The sequence below is a fragment of the Crinia signifera genome, chromosome 3 (assembly GCF_055691185.1).
Source record: "Crinia signifera chromosome 3, ASM5569118v1, whole genome shotgun sequence".
Taxonomy (NCBI): domain Eukaryota; kingdom Metazoa; phylum Chordata; class Amphibia; order Anura; family Myobatrachidae; genus Crinia; species Crinia signifera.
Window position 1 is genome coordinate 171,204,700 of NC_139219.1, and position 22,189 is coordinate 171,226,888.

Here is a 22,189-nt window from a genome sequence, read left to right on the forward strand (position 1 = left end):
ACAAAGTTCTAGTTACGCCACTGATCCAGCACATAGATACATTGCACGTTATTATTCATGCAATATATGTGCTCTGTTGTCCCTCCCCATGCAGTCCTTGGTCGCTACTATCACCCCCACCATACACGAGTGTGAGGGTGAGGCACTGGAGGCTGTTGCCAAGATCCGTAAAATCTGTACTCACGGCTCTGCATAAACGTGTATCTTTTTAAATATAGTAAGTATCCCAGTTAAAATATATCTGTATAAAATGAGTTTTTCATTTCTATTATAGATATTATTTATATAGCATACAAGCTGCCCATAGATGAAACCCACACCACCTAGCCTCTTATCAGTGTCATGATGGTAATGTCTTTTCAATATTTTTACCAACCTAACTTAAGTTAAACGTGGTGCCAAATTAATTTGTCAAAATAGGTGTGAAAATTGCCACACAAACATTTGTGTTCATCAGAATGACTTGTAATGTTTACCTTATATAGGAAATATAATATTTTTTTACACATTTTTTATTTGAATTTATATAACAAATGTGAGCGACGCTGGAATTTTTAGCTGATATTTTGCACATTGCTCACAGGGCCAGATGTACTAAGCTTCAAAAGTGATAAAATGGAGAGTGATAAACAGCCAACCAATCAGCTCCTGCCTGACATTTTTCAAACAGTCTGTGAAGTGACAGGTAGGAGCTGATTGGCTGGCTTTATCACTCTCCATTTTATCACTTTTGAAGCTTAGTACATCTGGCCCACAGAGATGTTGGCACTCAAAGGGTTAACTTGGTTACGCTACCCTGCGAATGGATGTATATGCAAAACTTCCATTTGCAAAGTGGCGGGGATGTGTGTGCTTCCACAGGAGGCAGGCATTCGTGTGGGCAGCGGGTGGCGTTAGAAGGCTCGCTAAGCAGCGTGATCAGAATCACCCCCAAAGTGTGTTGCACTTTTAAAATGATTACAGTTTTTCAAGATTACTAGTATGGCATCATTATACTGTAGTATTACAGCATAAATGTTTTTTCCTGTTTTGCGAACAGAGGAAAAATCATTCGATGTCAGCGGCCATTAAATGATTTTGCCCCCTGGGAAAATCGCATGGCAGTGGGCATTCACTCGCCTGGTGGGTGGCGTTAGATGGCTCCCTATGCAGTGAATTTGCACTGCTTAGTGAGTCAACCAGAATCAGGCCCAGCATTTTTGTGTCCATAGATAATGTTTTGATGGCCTCACGTGTACCTGATCTTAGCCTGCAGGTGTCACTCTTGCCCTTTCTGATTGCTTGTTGCACTTCCACTGCACCATTTACAACAGATATATCCATATTGTTGTGAGCACTGCACTACAGTGACAGTAAGAGTATGTATAGAAGTGAGAGTATGTATTCAATTATAGGTCAGTTACAGTTCAGAGCTAATTGGTTAATACAAAAAGCTTGGAAATATAAATGGAAAGAAGAGTAAATACTGTACCTAGGTATAATACAAGGTGTAACATCTGAAAATATTCCTTTACAGAAAATCATATGAGACTAAGGATTACTGTCTTCATAATAACTGACATTGTGTTAAAAATGTTCTCATCCCATTATTAACAAAGAGGCAATGATGCAGAATGTGAAACAAAACAAAACAACAATAAGGTAGACAAAGACAAAGAAGTCGTGTATGCACAGAAAGATATGTAAACAGAAAAGAGTGGATGCACATGAAGAAAAAGAAGGCGGAGGGGAGTATAATGAGATTGGGAGGGAGGAAAACTACACGTCATGGGTACTGATGCCTGAGGCATAACACATAAAAACCCCAAACCTCACCACTCAGCCTTCTCAACTAAACAGAACACAGCAGCTGTTAACTGCAACAGGAGGGAGCCCACAACTATTACTGTGACCAAGTAAAATCTGGGGCACCTAGCCACTCCACTGAACAAGATGAGTCAAATGATTACACTTTGTCTAGGGATGGTGATATTGGCATTTATTATACCCAGCCAGGTGAGATTTATACATTATTTGGATTACTAATAATCAGATTGAGTCCAGATGTTTGCATGGATTAGGAAAATATTTGTTTTATTTGTTGAATGGACACTATTATAATATCATTAATTAAATTTGGGAACATAGGGTTTTGGATATATTCTAGAATTAGTGCCAGTTTGTGCACTATACTTAATTGGATTTTATCTGTCTGCAAAATATTATAGCGTGCACTTAGGTGTGGAGAACGGACCTGTGAAAAATACACCTGTACCAAATATAGCGTAACTTGACTGTGGCTTATTGTTTAAACTTTTTATCTACATTTCCAGATGCATTTGTACAGGTTAAGAGATGTAACGTCATATATTGTGCAACTATTTTATCTAGAACATCCACATTCTCAGTCAATGAGGTTTTTCTTATAACAACATATTTTTATTGCCATTTTATCTATTTTGAAGAAATGTGAAACTGACAAGTGCCAGGAAGTTAGTATAGAAATATTGGCGTATCTGTTAGATATAGATATAATTAGCCATGAAATAATTGACCAGTAAGCTTAACATTTATTTTGAATAAGTATAGAATATTTTGTAGAAAAGGATTGTCTTAAACTGTATTTTTATTAATATTCACCATCAAGCTACAATAAAATACAGCATTATTACCACCACCACCACCAACACATGCCCTTCACATTATTATTTGTATGCTGCTCACCATATAACAAAATGGGTAACAAACTTACTTGCATGAAAATAAGTGTTGCCGCTTTTTCAGTTAAAAAGAAAACCTGTCCTGTTCTGGAAGCCATTTTCCTAGATGGCTCAACATGAATTTCACATTACTAGCAGTTATGCTGGGTACGCACTAGACAAACAAAATAATGTTGCTCATGATTTTCCCTGCATCTCCCGGACAAATGATATAGTCAGTACATACAGTGCAATCTTGCAAAAGTTATTGTGTCCACATTTAGGTGGATGCTGTGGTTGATGATATCCTCAGTTTGAGCTGCATGTACAGATGACAGTGGACACCACTAGCGACCAGCGGGAGTGCATATCGCAAGCGTAGCTCACCAAGGAACCTGCTATTTCCTTATATATGATGCAATAAGATGACAGTTGCCACTATATGTGAACAAACAAATAGAATGTGAGTCAGTAAGCAGTAATTTAGTAGTTCCATGGATTGGATCTCAGAACATATGTTTTAACACAAGGACCATATGTTACTTTTTTGTGGTAGAGTAAGAGTTTTGCTGAATGGATCTCTATTGCCCACACAAAAGCAATTATCATGATATACATGGATGAATATACCTAGATTAATATTCCCTATATATTGTGTTGGCATGTTGGCAACTATGATATACAAAGATTTGAAGGCTGCAAAGTGTACATGGCTCCAGCTTAGCGTTTCTCCATGGTATTTTATCTTTGTTCCTATTACACCTGTTACACCAGTGTGATCTGGAATAAGAAAAGAGAAAGCATACAAAATCGCATAAAGAGTCTAAAGCAGAAGAATGAAAAATAATATACAAACCCTATTAGTCAGTTGGTAATAAGATCATATGCAAATTATGATCTTTAATCGATTCTTTCTGGTGGAAATAAAGTAAATAAAAAAGATCTGTAACCTTTCTACCCTTGAGCTGGACAATGCAGCTACATTTATCAAATGGATTTCTTAGGGGTCACCCTCGACTCTGACCTGTCCTTTGTTCCCCACATTCAATCTGTCTCCAAATCATGTTACATGCATCTAAAAAACATATCCAAAATACGACCGTATCTCACACAAGACACTACTAAATCTCTTATCCATGCACTCATTATATCCCGCATTGATTATTGCAATAGTCTCCTAACTGGACTTCCCAAGAACAGACTCTCACCACTGCAATCCATTTTAAATGCTGCTGCTAGGCTGATCTTCCTTGCAAGACGCTCATCGTCTGCTGATCCGCTCTGCCAGTCCCTCCATTGGTTGCCTGTATATTACCGTATTCAATATAAAACACTTCTACTTGCATATAAAGCTATTAACCATACTGCACCAGCATATATCTCTGCACTTATCACACAATATCTCCCATCTCGACCACTCCGCTCTGCACAAGATTTGCGTCTCTCATCTGAGCGGATCACTAGCTCCCATTCACTATTACAGGACTTTCATCGGGCTGCTCCCATCCTATGGAATGCCCTTCCATGCACAATTAGACTCTCCGCTAGCCTCCAAACTTTCAAGCGTTCCCTGAAAACTCACCTCTTCAGGCAAGCCTATCATATTTAAGTTCTACACGCATAACCCTCTGAGGCACTTATGTATTATATAGCTTCCCTTCTGGACTTGTAACTTGTTGGGACTGCTATGCTATTACTGGTGCCTGTCCTTGTGTTTCCCTCCTATATCCCTATAGATTGTAAGCTTGCAGCAGGGCCCTCCTACCTCCATGTCTGTCTGTTGTTACCCAGTTTGTTTTATCACTGTTTACTATTGTAAAGCGCAACGGAATCTGCTGCGCTATATAAGAAACTGCAAATAAATAAATAAAGAAAAAAAAAAGAACCGCAGCTCTTGCGTTCACAGACCAACAATAATTTGATTAATTTAACTTTATTGAAGCAATTTTAATACAAATTGGAAAACAGATAACATATTGCTCAAAATCATGTATATGTAATCTACGAGAAATAATTGGGAAAACAAAAATCAAAATCAAACATACTTTCCCCTGTAGCATAAATAGCCCATATGCCCCTACTACATATATGCCAGGACATCCACAGTTCTTCAGTAAAGGTCTACGGAACAGTAACAAAGGTGTTACCCATTCATATGATGCATACTTCACCTACTACTGTATAATTACATTTAAATACCTTGTTACAGTGACATGCTTAACAATTCACATTCTGTATGAAATTAAATGTACAGTATTAGTGGGATACGGTCGTATTGTTGACACCACAGGTTGACACCGTTGGGTTGACAGGTGGCAAGGTCGACAGGTGTCTAGGTCGACATGGGTGAAGGTCGACAGGTGTCAAGGTCGACATGGGACAAGGTTGACATGGTTTTAGGTCGACACAGCATTAGGTCAACATGTCGACAGGTCGGAAGGTTGATATGTTTTTTGTTTTTTTTTGAGCCGACATGTGCCGACAGGTGGTATTTCATGCCCTACCATCCACTAGGGCGTGGTGGGAGAATAAAATAGTGTGCCGAGTACAGCGAGGCACCATGCCCGAAGCATCGCGAGCGTAGAGAGCGATGCGAGGGGCTGCAGTTGACTTCCAACTGTGTCCATGTTGACTGTGTCAACATTCGGGTCAAAAAACAGTAAAAAAAAACATGTCGACCTTCCGACCTGTCAACCTAACCCATGTCGACCTAACACTGTGTCGTCCTAAATCCACGTCAACCTTGTTCCATGTCGACATTGACACCTGTCGACCTTCACCCATGTCCACCTAGACACCTGTCGACCTTGCCACCTGTCGACCTAATGACTGTCGACCTAAGTGGTGTCGACAATACGATCCACACCCGTATTAGCAACTTCCTGCCCACATAGAGAAAAGCAGCAGTGTATCCTATACACTGTGTACTTTAAATGCAGCCACTCGACTACTCAATTTCTGTACTTGGATCATGTTGTCACCAACAGATTCTGGGTCTGGTTGCAAAATCCAGTTTAAGAATTCTGATTTTATTATTTTATTCAATGTATAATGTACTATATTTATTATTCGATATATATTATATATATATATAGCACAGACACATTTCACAGTGCCTTAAAAAAAATAGTCATTCACATCAGTCCCAACCCAGTGGAGCTCACAATCCATATTCCATACTACCTGTACAAATACGCACACACTAGAGTTAATTTCCCTGTGTATGAGGTTATCTGGTCTGGAGTAGAGCAGAGCAGCCGGGTCCTGGCACAGTTGACATGTGCCAGGACTAGCACATGCGCACAAACAGCACTGGTATTTCACATGCACAAAACACCAGCTTCTATAGTCTGCATCGGATGCAGCCACTATAAGCAGCACAGAGCTAATGATTAGGCAGGGAGTGATCTCCATCAAGAAGCACACTCTATAAATGTGCAGTCCTTTCTGCTAGTCCCAGTGGGAGGAAACACTCCTCAATGGAACTACCTCTCCTGTGGGTGAATGACAGGTAGCACTTCTAATAGGATGTCACTGCCAGTCACAGTATAGCCAGTGCAGTCATGGATTGCAACTGGCTCACTGAGGTGTTGGATTTTACTGGGGGAGGAGGGAAAGGCAGGCTGCTGTTCTGCAGCCAATACATAAATTGCGCCACTGAACCTAACAGTATATATTTGTAATGTAGGAGGAAACTTAAGTACACAGAGGAAACCAAAACAAGCCTAAAGAGAATATACAAACTCCACACAGGGCTGTGTGGAACCCAAGACCTTAGTGCTTTAAAGCAATAATTCTAGTAGTTGTTTTCAACTGTGCTGCCTATTTATAAAGAGCCAACATATTAAACATACTTTTGCAGGAGGGTAAGACTCCTGGGCCCTTATTCTAGATCGTGCGGTACGGCCCGCGTGCGGCCGTACCGCCGATGTTTTTGCACTGCACATGCGCAGAGGTCATTCTGCGCATGTGCAGCCCTCTTCGCCGCAGACGGATTTCGTCCGCCGCAAAGGGGGCGTATAGGGGCGTGAGGGGCTTCAGCCCCTCATTTCCCTATGTGTACGCCCCGCGTTTCATGGGCGTTCCCATGCAAACGCGGGGCGTGTGCATGGTAATGAGGGCATGACGCCCTCATTACCATGACATGGGGGCGGAAAGCTGACGTCGCCGGATGTCAGCTTTCAGCCCCCTTTCAAGCTCCCACACGGACGATTGTCCGTGTGGTCTGAGCTTGCGGGAGCTGCCGCGGCGTGCGGGCCTGCCTTCGATGGTCGTCGACCATCGAAGGCAGGGGGCAGCTCCCACCATGGTGGAGGCGTAGCCTCCACCATTTTTGTGCGGATCGCCAGCCGTCCGTGTATGGACGGCCGTGGCGATCCGTCGGGTGGGCGGCCCTTGGTTTGTGCGGTCGGAGCCCCGTGTGCGGCTCTGACCGCACCAACCAGAATAAGGGCCCTGGTGATGTCATCACCAGAACTCCCCAGGCAATAGGCAAATCATCTGGGCCAATCAAGACCCAGAAAGCCCCTTCCAGAGTATACATTGTTAGTGATATGTAATCGTAATGTTTAGACATCTGTTTAGTTATACAAGTTTATGTCAAAGGTTCCAAAACACAGACCTCACGGCACCTCAAAAGTCCATGTATTAAATATATCTATGGCTCAGAATTTAGAATTACAGTTAGAATTTAATACTTAAATAATAAATACGTAAATATTAATGTTTTCTGATCCATTAATGCACAGATATCTGTTAAAAAATAAACATATAATCTAATTCAGAATATCCTATACTCTGTCGCTATAGTCAAAGTTTTAGAGATATCCAAGCTTGAGTCCAGATGGTAAAATCAAATCGACTTAGGTACTAATTAAGTCACCTGTGCTCAAGAATGCATAGCCTTAAAACTTGGACTGTAATGGTAGTATTATAGAAACCCTGCTTTAATTTATTACATAACCTTAAAATCCTAAAATATAAATCTCTATGATTTATTAACTGCATGTGGCCCTTTATCCATGTGGCCCCTGGAGTCAGTATAGTCAAAGCCAGATAAATAATGGGACTGATGGAGCTCCATCATGACAGCATGAGGATGACCCAGTTTCCCTTATTATTGGCCATAAATCATAAATATTAATGTTGTATGCCTATTTTCCCACAGAATAATGACATTTTTCAGCATTTACCTACAGTATTTAGGAACACATTGGGCCTGATAGCAAACATGCCCACATGGCACTGGCCACACACAGCACTGACCACACCCTCATGACACTGGTCACTGCTCCCTTAGCTTCTTCATCATTTACAGCACCAGGCTCATATTGGTCTTAGTGCGGGATGTATTACTATACATCGCCGCCCGGCCACCGCGATGCCAGCGCATACAGTATGTACTAACATATGCGGCTGGCATCGCGGTGCCTGTAATGTGGTGTGCGGGTGTCTCCGTCACCTCCTGGGCACCTCCCTCTCCCCTCATGCCAGGGACAGCTAAGCATGCTGTCCCCAGCGCCTCCTCCTCCCCCCTGCAGCTGGAAGGATGTCCGGCTGCTTTACTAGGGGGAGGAGGGGTTTACTTTCCGGGTCCAGGAGGACCTGATGTAAGGTATGCCAGAGGGAGGGGGAGATGGGGGGTCGGCGGAGGCGTCGGGCGGCGATAGAAGCCCATAGGCTTCTATAGGGTATCGCCACCCTGCCCTGCGGTAAGGTGGTGGCAGGGTTTTAGTACATATGAAAATGCGGTAAGACGGGGGTTTTACCACATTTTCGGCTTAGTACATCCCACCCAGAATCTGGCACTGGGTATAGTAGAGCTGAAGTAATATTTCAACATTGCATTCTCTTACACAAACTCATCGTCTACATTTTCATTACTGCAAGTAGACCATAGTGTCCTGTTGGTTTAAAACTGAGCTGACATACAGTAGAATACATAGAATAATAAACATGATGGTATAATTATTAAGAAAAAGATAAGCCACAGTTTATGTCAGGTAAATGTCAGGTAATAGTGGATCTTCTGTGTGGGTTAACTCTGGATGGAAAAGCACTGACGTACTTAAAGAGCTTCTATAAGGTTTGGGGGTTGGCGTGTTATTAATCCTTCTGTGCTTTTTGCCTTTATTACATATTGTTTACACTGCCAATGGGCTGATTAGGATGCAGCCTAGGGTGCCAGGACCTGGGAGGGGAGCACCCTGCATGTGATAGCTGAGGAATAAAAGGATTATTCCTAATTTATTTCCTGAATCTTAGTTATCACATGTCCCAATGTACTGGGGGGGGGGGGGGGGGGGGGTAAAGTTCTTAAGGTGACTACCAAATGGCTCTGCCAATGTAACTTACTGTTACTCTATGTACATTGTGCTACAGCACCAGCTGGTCAGCCTAGGCCATTTGTATAACCTTTATTACATGCACATAAGTAGTATGAATGGCAATTAGCAGTATTATAAGGGGAACTACATGTGTATTAGCCCAGGGCACCTTGAACATCTAATCAGGCCCTGACTGTTCATGTTATTTAAGCTGGGATTGTTTTCTGCAATCCTATGCCTGTACTATACCTTTCCCTTACACTTAAGGTGCCCATACATGGTGCATTTTCTGGGAGCGGTGTGATGCAATGCGCGCTCCCACGCACAGCACAGAAAGTCTGTGCAGCCCATGCTTTTAGTACTAGATTGCATTGTATCTAGTACAAAAAGCACAGTGCTGTAGCACATTGTATGATACAATGCAATCTAGTACTAAAAGCACGGAGTTCAGCGCATCGTGTATGGGCACCGTTGGCATTCTTATTTTCCCCTTATTCTTAATTTCTCTTATTAAAATGAAAACACATTGCAGAGCTACAGTGAGTAGTTGCTGGGCACCTGCATTAACATACATATGATCTCAATCATTTTAAGTTAGATAGCCTAATTATTGTACTACACAAGATAGTTGGGATAAACCATTATCATGTACAGACAGTCACAGTCCTGATATCTTTAAATATTCAGTTATTTAAATTCAGTCGTATATATGGCTGAACAGTTTGGAGAAGATATATTATTTGGTTACATGTTCTCTTTTGAAACAACCAGAATACCTTCTTAGCTTCTCCATTGCTTCATATCTGAATACAAGACGAGAAGCAGTGGTGATAAAGTGGAAATTCTGAGAACAAATTGCTAGCAAAATAAAGGTATAATAACAGGGATATGCAGTTTAACAGTACAAAGTGACAAATATGTATGATGCTGTACTAGCATTCCTTCAGTTGCTTATCCTTCTTCTATCTGTTTATTTTAGGTTCACAGTCAAAGTACTCCAAATGTTACGAGTGTAACAACGATGGGTCAAAATACCTCCACGTCATCTAATACAAGTGGTGTATCACATGTTACTACTTCCACGAACACTACAACAACAACACATGGGCATGCAGATTCCTTGTACTCATCCTCTGTACTCTTCCTAAGTGTCACCGCTATCTCTCTTTTCAACCTCTACTGCTGATAGACTGCAACCTAAATGCAACCATAGCAATCCCTCGCCACCTCTGCTCGCTTCTGTTCTGATTACCAAGCACACCATGGAATGGCATACAATATGCAATGCTGTACAAGATCAACATACTCCCTAATTCTGATGGAGAAGCTTATCATCGCTGAGGCTCCCCCCAGCTGAATTATATGTCAGACACACGGAACAAAAATCCCTCAGTGTCTAGTCCACCAAGAATCGAATTTCCTAAATGGAAGAAGTGAGACCCTATCCCACAGTGAAACCTAACAAGATGTATAGTATGAGCTACAAGACAACATCATTGTAACAGAGCCGGCGACGAGGTCAACAAGATCACTGCGTAAACTGGAAGCACTTGCAGACTGTTTTGCTCATTACCAAACATAGAGAGAAATAAAGTATGTGTATATATATATATATATATATATATATATATATATATATATACACAGAATACGTATATTGTCTTACAATCAGCATGGTAAATACTGCTGTCATTCCATCTTTATCTGTGTGTGAATGAGTCCATTTAGAGTGGGAAAGGCATACCTATATCTAGCAGCCTGGGAGACTGATGACAGAGACAGGAGAGCTTGCTCCCTCAGATGAAAAGGAGTCATTGTACTAAAATGATGGAAAAAAACTGAATTGCTCCTCGGGTTCCTCTTCCAATCGGCTTGATGTGGTAGCATTTCCTTGCCAGCTACTTTCTAAACAAATATGTGTTGCTGTTAGTTGGTTCTTCGTACTTTATAGATATTCTGCTTCTTCTTAGCCATATTACCAGAAAATCATCATACCATTGGTAACTTACTGCACTCTCCATTTTGTTCATGTCAGTTTCCTGGTGTGTTTTTCAAGGGGAAAGATCACTTATACATTCATTGTTTACTGATACGAGGGTCCAATAAAGATGTCCACTAGGTCTCTTTAGAAAGCAACACCGCAGTAAACAAAATAAAAGCTGTTTTTTTTTGTTGCAATGCAATGACGTTTCACTGAGCCATCTTCCAATGTGTACCCTCAAACTCTTTACATGTGTTTTTGTATTTATTTTAATAAGTGATCATTCTCATTGAAATAAAGAATATAAAATATTAACAGCACATTACCATAAAACATAATGTATTGATTAAACAAACAAATTACAAACCTACATTAGGAAGAATGGGCGTGGAATATTAGGTCTAGATAGATATCAAAAGGTTGACATGCACAAAGTTGACATTGACAAAAGTTTGACACAAACAAAAGGTCAACACATGAAAATTCGACATTAGTTTTTCACTTTTTTTTCCGCTTTGCTTGCCATGCTTCGGGCCAGTTGCCTCACTCCACTATCGCTGCACTTGGAACACTTCACCGTTCTCAGTTGTAGTCCACATAGATAGCAAAGTATGAAAAAGTCAAAATAAAAATCAACCCCCCTCCTCAAAAAAATAACTCACATTGACGTTTTGATGTGTCGACAAATGAAATGGTTGTCACTCATTTGGTGTTGACCTACTATTGATTGTTGACATAGACATGGTCAACCTACTATACTGGAGCCATTTAGACTGGACTTCCAATTAAACAACTTCTGTTCAAAATATAAAATTAGCATAATACATCCTATAAATTTACATTTCCTTCTTGCATATGCATTTTGGAAATTCTAATAAATCTATATTTTGCAATGTTATACCATTACCTTTTATGTAAGAGCAAAGAGCATTTCATTTATTATTCACATTCACCTAGTTATTAACTGTGCTGTGACACAACTTACAGTTGTTGGATATGACCGGTGCAGTGCCTGACTCCCGCAGTACAAACAAGATGCGGTACCTACTGTACTACTGTGCTATTTTTAGTAATGGTGTAAAGATATAGGGACATGCTATTAGGCGTCAACGAATAAAGGATTATTGGGTGTGATATTCTGTTAAGATAAATGCATTACTATGTGCCAGGAAATATTGACCTCTGCAATTATTGATCATTTTGTAAGTTTAATTTAATCAAATGAAATAAAGATAAAGGAATCTGATTTTTCACTTTCTGATTTGTAAAATATATATGAAATGCCTTTGATTTAAATTAATCTCTCTCTTTAGCTATTCCTCGCTTACACATAGATAACACATACATTCATAACAGTGTGGAATTATATTGGGCTATAACCATATTTTTGGTGTACAAGAAAAAGAAAGTTGGGATGATATCATAAAGCCTTGTTAAGGAACCATGTTCAATAGAGTATTGGGTTTTAATTTCTTGGCCCTGATATATTTCTACAATACCTACAACACCTTTATCCTAATAGTTACACCCTTAATTATCTAAAGACAATAAATGGAAAACAAATAGGTGACAAAGTGTGCTGATATTTAACCCCTTCCCGACATATGACGTACATTTACGTCATATGTCGGTTGCGGGGGAATCAAGCCAGCTCACGGAGTGAGCTGGCTTGAAAGAGAGCAGGTAATGGCTGTATATTACAGCCAGGTACCTGCTCTCACGGCCACGAGCGGCGAGTTCGCCGATCGTGGCCGTTTAACCCTTTAAGCACCGCGGGCAAAGCGCCCGCAGTGCTTAAATAGCTGATCGGAGGGGGGGCGCCCCCCTCCGGCGCCGATCGGGGCCCCCCTGTGGCGAGATCGGAGGGTGCCGATCGGTTGCCATGGTAGCCAGGGGTCTAATGTAGACCCCTGTGCTGGCCATGTCAGTATTCCTATTACATCCTGCCTGAGGCAGGATGTAATAGAAAGTGCTGAAAATCACTATGTTCAGCCATAGAGCTCTATGGCTGAACCTAGTACAGGCGATCGCGCCCCCTAGTGGTCAAGTACACTAGGGGGCCTTGTAGTAAAAGTAAAAAAAAAAAAAAAATATTAAAAGTTCAAATCACCCCCCTTTCCCCATTTCACAAATAAAAATAAATAAAAAATAAAAAAATAAACATATTTGGTATCGCCGCGTTCCTAAAAGTCCGATCTATTAAAATATAACATTAGTTATCCCGCACGGTTAAAGGCGTAAACGGAAAATAATTCCCAACGCCAAAACTACGTTTTTTGGTCGCATCGCCTACCCAAAAAAAAATAACTAAAAGAGATCAGAAAGTCGCCCATATCCCATAATGGTATTAATTAAAAAGTACACTTCAGCCCGCAAAAAATGAGCCCTCACCCAGGTCCGTAGGTGGAAAAATAAAAAAGTTATAAGCCGCAGAACATGGCGACGCGACGCAAATTAGAAAAAACGTAAAAGTTGCTATTTTTTTTTTTAGTGGTAAAACATAACGAAAACTATATAAGTTTGGTATCACCAGAATCGTAACGACCCATAGAATAAAGATAACCCATCATTTTAAACGAACTATGAACTCCAAAAAAAAACGTAACCAGCGCAAAATTGTGGAATGGCGTTTTTTTTTTTTTTTACCCCACATTGAATTATTTCCTGATTCCCCAGAATATTATACGGTATAGTAAATGGTACCATTAAAAAGTACAACTTGTCCCGCAAAAAAAAAGCCCTCATGTGTCTATATAGCCGGAAAATTAAAAAAGTTACGCTTATTTGAACGCAAGGAGAAAAAAAAAAAAAAAAATTAACAAAAAAGGCCTGGTCGGGAAGGGGTTAAGAAATAGGTGGTGTTCCTCGTGCACAAACTCTACACCCTCTGAGTGATTCACAAACAATGTGAAAGTTAATAATTCAAAACTTCCCTTGTACTGGTATCTTCACCTGATTTAGGCACTCAGTAAATGTAATAGTGGGACCATATGCAGGGAATTGAGCCAAATATGGAATAGTGTGTCCAAACAGAGTTGTTTATTAAACACAAAAAAAATGTAAAACATTAAATATGATGACACAAATGCAGGTGGAGGTTTACCAGATTCTGAAGAGTAAAAGGTCCGTAAGATGGTTTTTGGGGATAAACCCTGCCTCTGGACCCTTTGGATGTACCATAGTGCCAAAGTTAGGCAAAGATACCAATACATTGATTGTGAATCACTCAGAGGGTGTAGAGTTTGTGGATGAGGAACACCACCTATTTTTTTTAAATATCAGCGCACTTTGCAGAGTGCTGCTGTTGTACAGCTTAGTGAAGAGGAGCAGAGGGTGGTCTTGTATTTGGCTACTCCTCCCTTTGTTTTGCAGACTAAAGGGCCCTCTACATGTCCTTTGTTCCCCCATCAATCCCCCAAATGAAAGAGAACCGCAGATGATCAGTGATCCATCTGTGAGTTAAGGATATTCTTTATGTTAACAGTGCCCGATGTGACAAATTTACCATTTTTGGGATCTTCAAATCCAGATTTTTCAACAGGTTGAACATCCACAATTCTCTGACCCAACTTTGGTGGAATCTAAGGATTGCTACAAATAGTCTTTGATGTATGGGGATCTGGAAAGGCTGCAAGTTGTAGTACTATTTTAATTAATTTGGCAATCATCTGCCAGTTTCCAAAGGGATAACTAACTTTTAAATAAGAATAAGAATAATATTTTTTGTTCTGCCATATTTTCTCTACAGGTGTATATATCCATTAATAAGGCTTGTCATTATGAGAGATACATTTACATTATAATAGATCATTTGTGGTATATAGGTACATGATGCACAGCATAAAGCTGGTTAGTTTTCGAGTTTCCATTGTCAGCCAAATCAGGTAACCAAAGTTCAAACATGTTTTTAGTGCATAGTATAGATTATGGTAAATCAGCCTGTCTTCTTCCAGGGCAAAAATGTCACAGTTTGATCTGATTGGGCCTAGTAACCTTTTAACAGCAAGATATGTCTATGAGAAAGTCCATCTAATTGGAGTCACTGGTTAATTGTATAATACACTGACCTAATAGCAGCTCCAACATCCAGAGAAACTGCCAGAGAATGTGAGTGTAATTGCAAACTCCTTTAGTCCACAGTATAGACAGCAGACAACAATACAAATAAAGATGATTTTCCAGAGACCACAGGACTAGAATAAACCAATTCCTAAGTTTGGTTGTACAGGAAAGTGCATGTATAAGCGCAGGGGTTCTCAAAATCAGTCCTCAGGACCCCACACAGTTCACATATTCCAGGTCACCCGGCAGCTGCACAGGTGCATTCATTGCTCATTGATACATTTTAAAAGCTTGAAACAGTGGGCCTTATTCTAGTTCACTCTTTCTGACAAAATCCTTCTTAGATGGACAAAACCATGTGCACTGCAGGTGGGGCAGATGTAACATGTGCAGAGAGAATTCGATTTGGGCAGGGTTTTACTTCAAAGTGAGATCTATGTTGCACTGTAAAAATAAAGCAGCCAGTATTTACCCTGCACAGAAACAAAATAACTCACCTAAATCTAATTCTCTCTGCACATTTTACATCTGCCCCCCTGCAGTGCACATGGTTTTGTCCATCTAATGCTGCCCATACACACTGCGATCCCGGCGTGCGTTCTGGGCTACAATAGCATCCATCACATCGCATTGCATGCCTTGTGCATGCAATGCAATGTGATGTGATGAATATCAAGTACAAAAAGTATGTGCAGCACATACTTTTTGTACTGTGCGATGAGGTGCCGCGGGTGCGCGCACCTCAAAGCACACATCGGACCCGCCGGGATCGCAGAGTGTATGGGCTGCTTTAGAAGGATTTTGTCAGAAAGAGTGAACTAGAATAAGGCCCAGTGTGAGAGCTGCTCAATCAAATGTAAAAGATACACAGGTGGAGCTAATTATTTCACTTGTGATTCTGTGAGGAGACCTGCAAAACATGCACTGTGCGGATTCCTGAGGACCGAGTTTGAGAACCTATGTATTAGCGAATAGAGGGCCTAATTCATCATGAGTTGTAGTTTTGCTAGAATTCACAAAACTATAACTCCAACAACCACTAGCATGCGGGGATCTGCACAGCACAGGGAAAGGCCTTCCTGCATGCCAGGTCCCTCCCAACCCAATGCAATTGCAAAATCTTGCAATTGTATTGCAGAGATGTTATCGCTTTACTGTACATTGAAGCAATCTCATCTTTAGAGTAGCACCTACTTGCTTTGCCAAGCTGCATCATTTCCATAGTTCCCGTTGCAGCTGCTGCATGGGACATCATGCAGCCATGTTGACCCTCCCCCCCAAAAGGTCCAGACACGCTTCTGTTGCCCGGACCGCACCCCCCAATGCCATGTCTCCAACCATGCAGGAGCTGAATGCCCTTAAAGTGCTGGTTGCTGAATGCAATCTCAGTTTAAGGGCTCACGCATGCACACGGCCACGTGTGCATGTGTAGATAAGCAAAAATCGAAACTGAATTAGCCCCAGAAAACACTGTTGAAGTTAAAAATGCTTGAAGTATAACATGGAAACTGCATCCTCATAATTTATGGTATAAAAATGATTCTGTCTGATATATACTATAATTATCAGATACAAGTTCAAACCTCATGCTGTTTGACTTATCTGGCCATTCCGATTGTAACTATGTAAATGAGCAATGCTATGTGATTGATAATTTAGACAACAAGTCCAAAGGTGGCCATACATTTACAGATCGATTGTCAGATTGGGCTGGTTGGAACAAAAACCTGGTAATGGATGAATGACAGTTTTTGGCAGTTTTCCAGCATTTCAAAGCAAATGGTCAACTGTTATTTGCTCTCATCCATTACCAGGATTTTGTTCCAACCATCCTAATCTGACAATTGATCTGTAGATGTATGTGGCCCATTATTTCATAATGTTGACCCTGTCTACAGACGTTTGACACTACAAGTGCCAGCATGCAAAAAGGCACAGATCTAAGATATTTCACCTCTCACAGCCACTATATTTTAGTTGTGGTTTTTACATTCTTTTGGGATCATTTTATTAAACAACATTACATTTTCCACTTTGTATTTATAACATGTAAAAATGTAGATGTTTCTAGTGTCGCAATGTGATAACCACAGTTCCTGTTCCTGATGTTGTCATAAACTGTGGTATGAGAATATCTGAAAATGTAGATGTATTAAGCCTGGAGAAGAGATAATGCACTGGTCAACCAGCTTCTAACTGTCACTTTTCAAACCCAGACTTGACAGTTAGGAGCTGATTGGCTGGTGAGTTATCACCTTCAATTTCATCTCTGCTTTAGGGTCCATTTACTAACATTATTTTCACACTCTTTTCCCATTATTTTAGTTTAGCCTGAATGTACTAAAGGTCTTTTGGAGCAGTTTTCCTGAAAAACTGCTCCAAACCTTTAAATACATTTTTTTTTAGTAAGCAAATCGCATTTCCCATACATACTCACATTTTGCCCTGTGATAATAAATGGCAAATCACAGGGCTCAGATGAGAATTATGGGCTTCTGCACAGCTTTCTCTGCTCCTAGGCAGTGGAAAAAACTAAACATCAAATAAAAAAAAACTTAAAAAAACATATAAACTTCCCCAGGGTCCAGTTGACCAGTGTTCCGGGCCGCCTGCTGTGCTGTGACCACTGGTGCAAGAAAGTGATGCTGCAAAGAGGCTCACTTTTTCAGCACCAGGGGTCACAGGAGAAGGATGGCCTGAAGACCAGCAGCGCTGTAGGAGCCGATCCCGGGAATTGGTATACCAGCAGTGGAGGTGGGCCATTGCAATGAAGAGGGAGGTGCTGGCGTGGCCTGAAGACCAGCAGCGCTGCAGGAGCCGATCCCGGGAATTGGTATACCAGCAGTGGAGGAGGGTCATTGCGATGGGGAGGGAGGTGCTGGCGGTGGTGGTAGCGGCGATGGCGGAGCATGCGCAGTACAGTTTTTGGGTATTTTGTGGAAAATACCCTGATGGTGCTGCGGAGTCCCATCACAGGGACAGAGCTTAAATGCAAGCTCTGTCCCTGCATGCGATAATTGATACATCCATACGATGTAGTCAATTATCGCAGTGAGAGTTGGGATAATGTTATCACAATGATAAATGGGCACCTATATGTACAAAGACTTGGAGCGAGATAAAGTGAATGAAGCTAAAGCCCAGGCAATCAGCTATTAACTGGCATGTTACAGGCTAGAAAAATGTTAGTTAGTAGCAGATTGGTTGGTACTTTATCTCGATCCACTTTTTCTCTCTCCAAGGCTTAGTAAATAGACCCATGGGGGGCATATGTAATAGGGTCAGAGGAGGAAGGCCTTTCCCTGTGCTGTGCAGATCCCCGCGTGCTAGTGGTTGGAGTTATAGTTTTGTGAATTCTAGCAAAACTACAACTCATGCTGAATTAGGCCCTCTAGACTAATGCACATGGTTCTCAAACTCGGTCTTCAGGAAAAAGGTGAAATAATTAGCACCACGTGTGGATCTTTTAAAATGTGTCAGTCAGTAATAAGTGCACCTGTCAGGTGACCTGGAAATGTGAACTGTGTGGGGTTGTGAGGACCGAGTTTGAGAGCCACTGCTTTAGGGCATTTCACCCCAATACTAACTACATATAGTTAATCACTTGCTAACGAAATATTTTATTTGGCACCTGCTCAAAAACAATTATAGAAATGTGCATGCCACTTGCAAATCAATAAAAGGACATACTAATAAAGCTTTCACATTATTTCAGCCTTTGAAATCTAAAATGTGCCTACTAATACTTAATTTTTTTGTCAACTTTTTACCTACCAATACTTTAAGTAAAACAGAAATAGGAATAAAGTAGTGATACAAACCATTTATACCAATTGGCATTCATACCATTGTTAAACTTCTAAATATCCTGTGGGCTTCTTGAAAAACATTTAGGGATTCAGGGGTAGATTTATTAAGCTTGGTGAAGTGAGAAAGTGTCTGGTTTTTATCACCGGGCAATCAGCTTCTAACTATCATTTTTCAAATCAAGCCTGTAACTTCATAGTTAGGAGCTGATTGGCCAGTGAGATAAAAGCCAGACACTTTATCACTTCACAGAGCTTAATAAGGCACCGACAGGGGGGATCCCGACAGTCAGTATCCTGACGTCGGAATCCTGACTGCCGGTGCTCTGATGGGGGGATCCCGACTCGCAGGGGCTATTCTCCCTTGTGGGTGTCCACGACCCCCATAGAGGGAGAATAGAACCTGTGGCGAGAGTAGCGAGCCACCGAGCCCGCAGTGTGGCGAGCATAGTGAGCCACAAGGGGCTTCTTTGCGCTTGCCCTCCTGTCGGAGCACCGGCAGTCGGGATACTGACCATCGGGAACCCCCTATCGGAGCCCCATACCACATTCAATAAGTCTGACCCTCATTTATTAACACGTGATAAAACATATAAATTATATATGTGGTGCTCCAGACAATCAGCGCGTAACTGTCATGTGTTCATCTACTAACCGTCATGCGTTTTAAAATGATGCTTGCAGCTGGTTGACTACATAAGGCCCCATGTGCAAAATTGTATCTCATTGATACAGTTTACCTTGGTCTGCTACACTTTTACTAGGAGTGCCAGAATCTAATGGAGATAAGAAATGGCTATGGAAGGTTTTCTGCATATTGCTGGAATGCCTTTTGCCTCTTCACTTTTGGAACTCAGTAATTAACTGCTGTGAATGGGTCCTGGGGGATTTCTAGTGTAACCCAGTTTTTGGTTTCTTACCAGTTCAAATAAAAACAAGCCCTCCATCTTTTAAATAATGCTGCAATGACGGTTATCCTGGTCCTTTGAAAGTCTCCTTCCCTAACTTAAAATATTGGTTACTGAGGATAGACAACTACATGTACATGGATGCCTTTATTACACCAGCCAATGATACTTTTTCAAAATTTGCCCCACCTGGTTGTTTTGGCTACAATTTAAGGACTCTAACACATATGGCTATTCTGCTATCCTGCACAATATCCATTCTCCACATCCCCTCCCCATTTTTTCCCTCTCCTTCCCCTTTGCCCCTGTGTTTACACGGTTTTACATTATTTCAAAATGAAATGATTCTATATGCACCCTGGGGTAAATGTATGAAGCAGTGATAAGGGAGGAGAAGTGATAAAGTGCCTGGGACTTTATCACCGGCCAATCAGCTCCTGACTATTAGGTTATAGGCCGGTTGGTTAGAAGCTGATTGGTAAAGTACCAGGCACCTTATCACTTATACTCCCTTATACCTGCTTCATACACCTACCTACTCTGTTCGTAGCGATGGCCACCTGCCATTACTTGGTGACACACAGGCATACTTTCGATTGCTGAATATGAGCCTGATTCAGACCTGATCGCACGGTTGCTTATTTTTGGAGTCCAGTACACGTCTAAAATTCCGCCCTTTGTAAGCCTGCAAATTCCTAAGCAGGGCTTGCAGAAAAATATCAGAGGCCTGTGAAAAGCTGCAATTCCATTTGCAAGTTGCTCACTATCAAGTGATTTTTGCACTGTGTGCAGTCTGTGCGTAGCCCAGTACTTGCTTGGTGGCTGCAATAGAAACAGGCTGATTGGGGCCCGGAACTGACATCACATGACTTCCCCTAAAATGCCTGTGCATGACTCTGTTTTTCCTGACACTCCCAACTCAGTTACCACACCTAAGTGTCGGCTCTCTGCTAATCAACTTGTGAACAGCCAGCGATTCAAAAAAGTAGCAGGCTTTTATAGCAGGATGGCCTTGTGCATGTGTACTACAGGCCGTACTCATGCGCAGTCTATTGATAATATACCGGACTGCAAATTCTCTCTTGTGGGTAACCTTGAAGTGGAGATAAAGAAAAAAATTATATAAAGGAAGAACAAATGGACCTGGTGCTCATAAAACTCATGGACAATGAGTCCAATTCAGCCTGATCGCTGCTGTGAATATCCGCAGTTACCAGCAAACAGGTAGACCCACCCTGCCATACCGAAATCCTGCCTTGCAAATGAATGTGTTCAAGGTGCCAATAGATGTGTACAGCTAGCGAAGACTTCGTAGCCAAGCTAAAATGTGAAAATCAATTGATTTCTCCACTGGTCACCACTTATCGCAGGCTCAGAGAATCCAGGGTCTTTTTTGGCGGCAAAACCCAAAAGTCACAAATCCTTGCCTAAAATGCTTTGGTATGCCTGTGTTACCCTAAGCATGCCTAGCGTTTTTTCAATCATGCCTGCCTTTCCTTGGCACACCCAAGGCCGGTTACCACCCCTAGATGCCAGCTACCTTGCAATCTCCTTTTGAACAGCTAGCGGATAAATGATCAGGATTTCTTTGCTAACAGGCGTCCCGCATGCGCATTGTGGCCCAGACACATGTGCAGTGTATCAATAATCGTCCGCTGTGAAAATTCGCAGAGCAGCGATCAGGTCTGAATCGGGGCCCAAAGTGTGGTGGGGCAAGATTGCTGGAGAACATTATGCCAAGTCCCATCTCCAGACAATTTTAAAATCAACACTGGTTATTCTTCATTGAGTTACACATTATATTTATCAATATGGAAATTCAGGAACATTAATCACATATGGAAAGTACAAGAACAACTCTTAAAATGTTACTTTCATTAAGACAGAGGTTGTGATGTCACATTATAAATGTGCAATAGCCATGTATGAATTATTGAAGACAAAATCCAAAAACACAAAGATGCCCTATCAACCCTATAAAAAAAATGTTTCCAATCATCACCAGGGCAGTAACTGCTATAATTAGAGTCATTGCTTTCCAAGTGTTATTGCCATTTAAACCATACTTGCCTACTTTTGAAAACTAGTTTCAGGGAGATTATAGTTGGTAGTAGAATTTTGCACAGAGCCCCACTGAGGGGACGTGCTGTGCTCCGCCCACAGGGCGGTCTAGTTCCATATATGGAGAGATTGTGAAAAGAGATTGTGAACGTGGCACCTAGAAGCGTGGGGGTGTAGTGCTACCAGTGGGGTAACTATAAATTTTGCTCCCCCTGCCAAAAAGTTTGTGGCGCCCAACCCCCCGGCTCCTTTCCAGTGTGTTTCCCCACTGTATGATGTGATGATGTCACACACATAACAGAGAAGCTGAAGCAGGAGAGAGGAAGAGAGACCAGCAGACACTGCTGCTTCCCTTGGCTCCGACGCA

At 41.5% G+C, this 22,189-nt stretch overlaps 1 long non-coding RNA gene across 1 annotated transcript; it reads left to right on the forward strand.

The window, feature by feature from the left end:
- Positions 1-1,781: 1,781 nt before the first annotated feature.
- Positions 1,782-12,231, forward strand: LOC146063978 (uncharacterized). Its single transcript, XR_014471725.1, has 2 exons — positions 1,782-1,995; positions 9,984-12,231. It is a non-coding gene; the product is annotated as an uncharacterized LOC146063978 (long non-coding RNA).
- The last annotated feature ends 9,958 nt before the right edge of the window (positions 12,232-22,189 follow it).